Raw genomic sequence first — 8,400 nt, 5'->3', positions numbered from 1 at the left:
TGCGCGTCTGACGGGGCTTTATATAGCCCCTCGGAGATCACCAGGCCTCCAGCTTGACGACACCGTTGCCCTCGACACACAACACGGCAACCTTCTAAACTTGTTTGTAAGGTAGCGCAAACGGCTCTCCGCGCGAGGAAGTTTTGAGAAATCAGAGGGAAAGAAGCGACCATTAGACCGCCTCCAAGGCCACTGTTCGTGCAAAGGAATATTGGCGTCGCCTCGTTTGACTGGCGTCGAAGGCGGGGAGTTTGATCATTCTATTCTGGAGGAAACTAACGTGAAGTTTCAAGAAGATCTTGGCAAATAGCTTCTAGACACGAAACCAAAAGCCAAACCAAAACCAAACCAAAACCAAAAGACGAATGAGATATCGCGCGAGAACGATAGCAGCTGTACATTAATATTCAAAGTATCATGTAGGCGAGTTTTAAAACGTGATCTGCTCTAGTAAAAAGTTCGATATTTGGGACGCGCATTGAAGTATGCAAATATTGACTTGGTTTGATAAGGGAATAGATATTTTCAAATGATATGCGCATCCAATGCGGAAATCCGAACCTTCTACATGCGTTTCCCATAACTTTTCTGTATATTTTCCATATTCCGTATATAATGGAATACCGAGCTCCTTTGAATAGGCGCTATTAGCGTACCGGAGGCGTATTAGAGTAGACGTATGCCGGTATACCGGACGCCTAATGCACACACGCAATGGTATGGTTCGGGTCCACTGTGCGTGTACAGGAGCAATCCGGTACACTGGTTCACATCTACGCTAATACTCCTCAGGTTTGCTAAAAACGCCTAATTTGAACTTTACCTTGTGCGTTGTCCGTATTTTCCGCAAAGACTCAGTATAGACTCAGTGTAAACTAGTTAGTTTTCATGAGTCATGCGGAAAATGTTCAGGATTACGGGAATCATTTGGATGGAACATTTCAGGAGAGTAAAGATGAATATTTTGCTTTCGTAGGAGTGCTAGCACAGACATCAGGAGCCTGGCTTGCCTCTGTTACCTTGCTAGCCGAGTATTTTGTGATAGAGTGTGTGAAATAAATTTTTGATGCCTTTTTTGTTTTCCGGAAACGTCTCCGAAACCTTGGCGATCACATTTCCTGGAAAGCCTGTACCTTCCAAGCGCCTTACTTCGCATAAAAGCGTCCTGTGAACGGGCCATCCAGGACACTTTGCAGGCGATATCTCAGAGAATTGTGGAAGAGCAAGAATCTGAAAAAAAGAAAAAACAGCGTAGCTGCCGAGGAAATCGGTATCCTGAGCATGTGAGCCCGTACCCCCATAAGCTTTCACATAATTTAAAGACAAAAGGTGGCGGGGCGATACAATGTGAATGCTCTGTTCTCGGAGCCGTGGAAGCTATCAGTTGTATAATCTATCAAGTCTGACAAAAAAGAGAGACGAATGCAGAAAACACTTGTCGTGAAGTTCATGAGTTCATGAGGCACGCAATCGTTGTTGTGTACAAATTTCCTTTGGCGCGTGACAGTTCCTATACTGTTTAACATGGATGGTGTATCAATGAGAGGGCATGGAAGAACAGGTTGTATGTGAGCAACAATGCTGGCGGCCATATGGGGGCTATCGTAACAAACGGACAAAATGTGATTGCGACTTTGAAAACCTGAATGTGAATTCGAACTTGAACCGTCCTACAAGAAACTGAGATAAACGCACGCGCTTAAGAAAAATGTAAGTGGGAGATCATTGAAGCCTGCTTTATTTGCAAAGCGAGTGATTGGTTTGATAGCATGCCTTCAGTATCACTATCAGTGAAGAAAACAGCCTTTCTAGAATTTTTTATAAAGTGGCATCCTTCTATATGTTCTCTTTTGACCTGCGTTGCTGCACTCTTTTTTTTAAATTTTGCTTACTCTCGCTTTTGTTACCGACCGGTTTTATAGTTTCGTTTTCAGGTTATCGTTTAACCCTGACACTCCTTTTGCTACGACGTTTTGTACCTGCGCTTGCTATGAAAGGTTTTAGCAAATTCACACGCGCTTCTGTGGTGCGCCCTCGGTACCTTACGGGTGTGATATTTTAGCACATGCGCGTGATTACACCCATGGCCTCTTTTGACCTTAGCAGTTGTCGTGCTGTTGGCGGATGACCCTCCAGGTTTTTAGTTTCTGACGGTTAGTCGTGTGATGGTCCTGCCTAGTATAAACTGGACCCAACTTGCTCCAATAAACAAACCGGTAGTCAGCATTTGTCTTGACCTCTCTATGTTGCTAAATGTTCCTTCATCGGTCCCGTTTTTTTTTTTTGCGCTGCTTAATGTCTCACGAGGCTGTGTTTTGGTGACCACTTTTCCAACTGCCTTTTTAAATTTTTGTACTGCTCTTGCTGATAGGAAGAAAGAAAAGGAAAGTGCACGGGCCTGCCTACTGGCTCAAGCCGAGCCACGCTCGCTGCTGCGTGCAGAAAGTAGGAGAGTTGATGGATAGGAGAGCAAAGATAGAAAGAAAAGGCGCGCGCTAATATGCCCCGGGCCGATCCCGGAGGCAGTGCAATACTGGGCCGACCCGTGCCAGAGTGCTTCAAGCCAAGCACTTCGCCATATTCCAGAAATAAGCTTAATACCTTGGGTCCAAGGACCCGCTGCAGATAAATCAGGTATCAGATTTCATGGTGGTGGTGGTGACATTTTTGTAAGTCTAAGATTTGCGTTTACAAACACGCACTATGTGCGTTAGAAGTAAAGGAGGCCTGTTCTACTCACCTTAAATAAGTGCATTGCCCACTGTCTTAACGCTCTTAGTACTATATCTCGCATTAATAACAACATTAAGAATAATGGTAATAATAATATTTACAACAATAATAATAACAAGACTTTCTTTATTTCCACCACAGTTAATTAAAATATTCATCAGGTTCGTTTAAATCATTCTCGGCTTGTGAGACTTGACCCGGCTAGTTGGCGAACTAAATAAATTAATGAATACAGGGAACTAAAACATTTTAACAATAAAAAGGTCACCTGTTCCTGGCGGGAGCTGTGAATGAAAAGACACAAACGTCAATTAAATACAAGCGAACAATATTGAAATCAAACAAAGTACATTTTTCAGTGCAGTTATAGAAGTAGCAGAAAAATTTTCATCGACAGGTCACTGAAAACTTCAGTCACATACAGTCAGCGTATTGCCTCACCGTATCTGGTATAATAATAAGAGTAAGGACACTACTAAAGTCGCTTTCAGCAGGATTGTGACTGTCTAAAATGGATGTTAAAGGGCGCGGCTATTCCGGCACTTGCGCATGACATATTGGTGCTAGAAACTCGGCAGGAGGGAAGCATGGCAACAGGTCGCTGAAACAGGTTTCGTGGCTGGTGCATGCGGAATGCGGATGCCTATTTTGACCAAGGAGGAAGTACGGCTTCCCGTTGTGGTTTGTAAAAAGGATAATGTTTTTCCAGAAGGCGTGGTCGTCTATCAATCTTCCGCTTTTCTCGTCTCCCCAGGATAGCGTTGCATCATTTTCGATTTCTCGCTTACTAATATGGACAGGTTAGGTCGGTATGAAGGCGCTCACGACTAATTGCGTAAGCACTGCCGCTTAGGTTAGGTCAATTAAGCTGTCTATAGGCGGAGTAAGTGAGGGTTCGTGCGGCAAGAAATCGTGGAATAGGCGGCTCTGTCGCACTCTAGGCGCAAGAAAAGAATTAGTGCCGCCTGTCGAACAGCTCCCATTTTCCTCTACTTCAATATTGCAGCGAAATTTATTATGTTCGTTTTGCCATGTTCTTCTTGCATCGCCGTAGGCGCGCGGCCCAATCAGATTGTCTACCACGTGAGATGCAGCAAGGTTTCTCCGGTGGACTCTAACCGCTCTCAACAGTTTCTACAACCTTGAAAATTGTTGCCGATGTTTTAGGCATCTTACGTCTAAACTTCCTTGTCCCCTATAAACTGAGCGCGACTGAGAGAGCCGTGTAATTGTTTATTAAGAGAATACAACAAGAAAGCAAAGGATGTTGCAGGCTGGGGCAATTGCTTTATAATTGCTTTATAACGCCCGAACTGCGGCCCACGGAAATAAAAGAGACAGGGAGCGAGAGGAAGCAGAGAGATGGGTTATGTAGACTAGTTACGAAACAAAAAAGTTAACTTGTTTGCGCCGCTTGCGCGTGAGTGTCTAGGCACTACCCGATAGATGCGTACATTTTGACTTTCCATGATCGTTCTGTGCACTTGGTGCAATCACGGCCACCGAGCTTTTTTTTTTGTTCTCCGTGTAAATAGTCTCCCCAAAGAAAAGGTGTCCCTTTCATTGCCACGCCAGCGAGCTCAGTGGTTGTCCTCGACATCGTCGCTTTGACGTCACAATATTAGAGAGTTTTCGCTGGCTTCTTCAGGAGTGCACCACGCCTTAGCACGGGAGACCCCCCTCCCCGCCTCCCCTGTCGGAAACAAACAAAATTGGTATGTCGAAGTAGTTCAAAGCATAGAAAGGTGAGCTGCTAATCGACGGATGGATGGATGGATGGATGGATGGATGGATGGATGGATGGATGGATGGATGGATGGATGGATGGATGGATGGATGGATGGATGGATGGATGGATGGATATGGATGGATGGATGGATGGATGGATGGATGGATGGATGGATGGATGGATGGATGGATGGATGGATGGATATGGATGGATGGATATGGATGGATGGATGGATGGATGGATGGATGGATGGATGGATGGATGGATGGATGGATGGATGGATGGATGGATGGGTGGATGGATGGATGGATGGGTGGATGGATGGATGGATGGATGGATGGATGGATGGATGGATGGATGGATGGATGGATGGATGGATGGATGGATATGGATGGATGGATATGGATGGATGGATGGATGGATGGATGGATGGATGGATGGATGGATGGATGGATGGATGGATGGATGGATGGGTGGATGGATGGATGGATGGATGGATGGATGGATGGATGGATGGATGGATGGATGGATGGATGGATGGATGGATGGATGGATACGGCTGAACCCTTTAAATCGGGCGGTGGCTCAAGCCACCTAGCCATGTCTTGTGAAATTTTACTCCTGTCTTGCTTTTAGCCAGCAATCAGATAACCTTCGCTTGGTTACTTCTAACCTCTTAAAATCCACTTTTCCTTCACGGTCCTTAAACCCCAATGCTTTGAATAAATCAGCCCCGTTGCTTTCCACTGTAGGGTGAAGCCCTTTACAGAAAAGTATCAAGCGTTCAACCATTTCCTCCTCCTCTCCGTACGCCACGCACAACGTGTCTATCTTGTGGTACTGACTCTATATGTCGTAGACCGCAAAACTACCGCCCTGGCCTCAAACAATAAAGAGCTTCCCATACAATTGTCATAGATATTTTCTTTGGCAATTTCATGCTTAAAAATCCTGTATGTTCCCAGTGCTGATTTGGTCAGCATCCCTGTTTTCCACAGAGCTCTCTCTGTTTCTTTAACGTTTTTCTTAACTGATAATTGCTTATTTCCCCCTCCCCCCCTACTGCCATCAAGATATTTGCTTGTCAATTTTATAGTTCGCTTTCTCCATTTCGTATCAACTTTCCTTATATACAGGTATCTGAAAACTTTCGTAGCCCACTGCTTTTGCCTCATTTTTCTCAATCGCTCCTCAAATGCCTCAAGTATCGACCCTTTATATCAGCGTCTTCTGGCGGTGATCATCGACATAAACTGTGAGTTCCATTTTGTGGTGAGAATTTATTTTAAGCACAAATGAACTAAGTTCTTTATTGCTAGAAGGAGAATGGGTGCTTACAATGTCAATAAAAGAGGAGGGCACAAGGACAATGCCCTGTAATGGAATCCTGGATGGAGCGAATACTGACGTACAGTGGAAATATAAACGAAAAAGAAACACCAGAAAGCAGAACAGCTCTAACGATGCCTACAAGAAGAAACAAGTGATAATCAGTACATCAGGTATAACACACGCTCAAATATTATCGAGGTGGGAATACTAAGCAGGTAAACTAAAATAATTATTTCACTGCTGATACATCCAGTGGTGACTCAATTTTACAGACGCAATGAGAGCTGTTAGAAATGTGAATGCTTGCTTATCGATATATACATATGTTACTAATGAAATGTAGTGCTAGCCCACATAAACAACATCATCCATTCCAGCATCGCTGTTGAATCGTGGCTGCCGTCGATGACTGTTTCATCACTGCCTGTACTCGTGCGTTAGCAGTGTACGACATTTTGTTTGGGCGAACAGGGTCGACAGTGGCGCCGCCGTCCCCTTGGGCTTTAAGTGAGTGAGTGATTAAGTAAACATTTATTGAAGAGGATGGTGGATGGAGCGCATGCGGGTGGGGTGAGGACCCAGGGCTCCGGAGGCTTCTGCCGATCTTCTGGCGCTGAGAAGGAGCGCTGCCCGGTCGTCGAGGCGTCACCTCCCACAGCTCCAGGGCCGCATTAGGCGAATTTAGATGGTGGGGTTTTTGGGCACATGCCGATGTGATATGTGTTAGGGTTGGGGTGTCGCCGCCCCACGGACATTTTTCTTCGTGTAGTGTTGGGTGTAGGCGATGTAAATAGTGTAGCTTGAGATAGGTGTTTTGTTCGAAGACGCCGTAGGTGGCACGAGTCTTCAGAGAAGAAGTAGGGACGAGGGGGAAGGTAGATACTTCTATTAATGCGTTGGGTTTCGAACCGGGTGGCGAGGCGGGTGGATAGGGGGTACAGGGCAGGAGGGTATGGCCCTGCTTGGTGAGTATAATCGCGAGCTAAGGTGTCCGCCCGACAATAAGGTGTCCGCCCTACAGTGAGTATAATCTCGAGCTAAGGTGTCCGTGGCCGGGGTCTTTGGTGATGGAGTTGTCTTAATGGAGATGTGTCCCAGGATGCGTAGCGCCTGTCGTGGCACACGGCCTCTTGTATACGCTCCACAGGAGGCTTGAAAGTCGGTAAATACGTTACCGCTGTTGAAGTCAGTTTCTCTAATCACCTGCGCATCTACACGTAGCGTCAGGATAGCGGAAGTGGAGGAGGTCGCGGTTGCGCTGGCAACGGCTGAGGGCTATCGAAAATACGAATCAGTGGTCATCCTAACGGACTCAAAAGAGACATGCAGAAACTATACGAAAGGCAGAATCTGCAGGGCTGCCTTAGCTATCCTCCGCGAAGCAGTACACCTCAGAAAAACAGCAACCCACAAATTAATCTGGATTCCGGTACACACGGGGATAGAAGGAAACGAAAGGGCAGACAGCTTGGCTCGAGATATCACGTACCGAGCCGAGCGGCCATACGCCCTGGGACAGCACTTCACCGTGGATATCGGATTTTCAGAATATCTAAACTATCAAAGAGGCACGAGAATTAGATACTCCCCGCCACATAAGGGCCTAGTACAACAAGAAGCAGCTTGTTGGCGGAGGCTGCAAACGGGAACATTCTTTAACCTACATATACTCAGCAAGATGTATCCTACACAGTATAGGAACACATGCCCGTGGTGCGGGGCAACCCCCACGCTTTACCATATAACCTCGGAGTGTAAGCGAAACTACACGTTCCACCAACAGAAAACCCCGAGTGCGGAGCAGTGGGAGAGCCAGCCCACCAGCTGCGAGCTCGCCGCCCAAAGGGAAATGGTGCAGCACGCAAGCGAAGCAGCGCGACTCAGTGCAGCCCTGGACTAGGGGCCCAACCCTGCTTTGAAGGTCAAGAGTCTGCAGCGATGCAGACGAAGACCGAACGCTAAACATTTAATGGATCAAATAAAGTTTCTTTTTCTCTCTGTCTCTCTCATTTTTATGGCGAGGGCGATGACGATCGTTTCAGCTGCGGTTGGGTCTGAGGCTCGGAAAGAGGCTGCCAGAAGTGGAGTGTTGACGCTGTCTGCGGAAACACAGGCGAAAATATGTGGGTGGGAATAGGAAGCAATGCCAACGTCGAGAGCAGTAGAATTGTTCCCGTTATGTCTTCGCAGACGCTCGAGTGGGGCTTGGAGTTCATGGTGTATGTGTCTGGGGACAAGGCTTGGGTAAAGTTGTGTGCGGATGGTGGGGGTCAGTACTTCTCTTATGGCGATTGTTTGGGTTTCTTGGGGATTCCCGACGTGTTGGAGGATGGCCCGTCCCGCGGAGGTAGTGAGTAAGCGCGTGCGTTGCAGGTGTTGCGGATGCCAAGTGTCACCCGTCGAGTGTTGCCGTGCACATGGGGAGTCCGAGAGCGGTTTTGAAAATTACGCGGATTTGTGAATCGCGCAGAGGTGTGAAGGCTTGGCATTTGTTTAAAAAAAATTTGAAGTCGTCAATAGAACGAGAAACGTTTAAATATTGGCGTGCGTAGCATGTACTCACTGCTATCAGAGACGCATGACCGCTGAGCCGATATATATAATGC

The sequence above is a fragment of the Amblyomma americanum genome, chromosome 10, assembly GCF_052857255.1.
Source record: "Amblyomma americanum isolate KBUSLIRL-KWMA chromosome 10, ASM5285725v1, whole genome shotgun sequence".
Taxonomy (NCBI): domain Eukaryota; kingdom Metazoa; phylum Arthropoda; class Arachnida; order Ixodida; family Ixodidae; genus Amblyomma; species Amblyomma americanum.
This window is presented reverse-complemented; position numbering follows the sequence as displayed.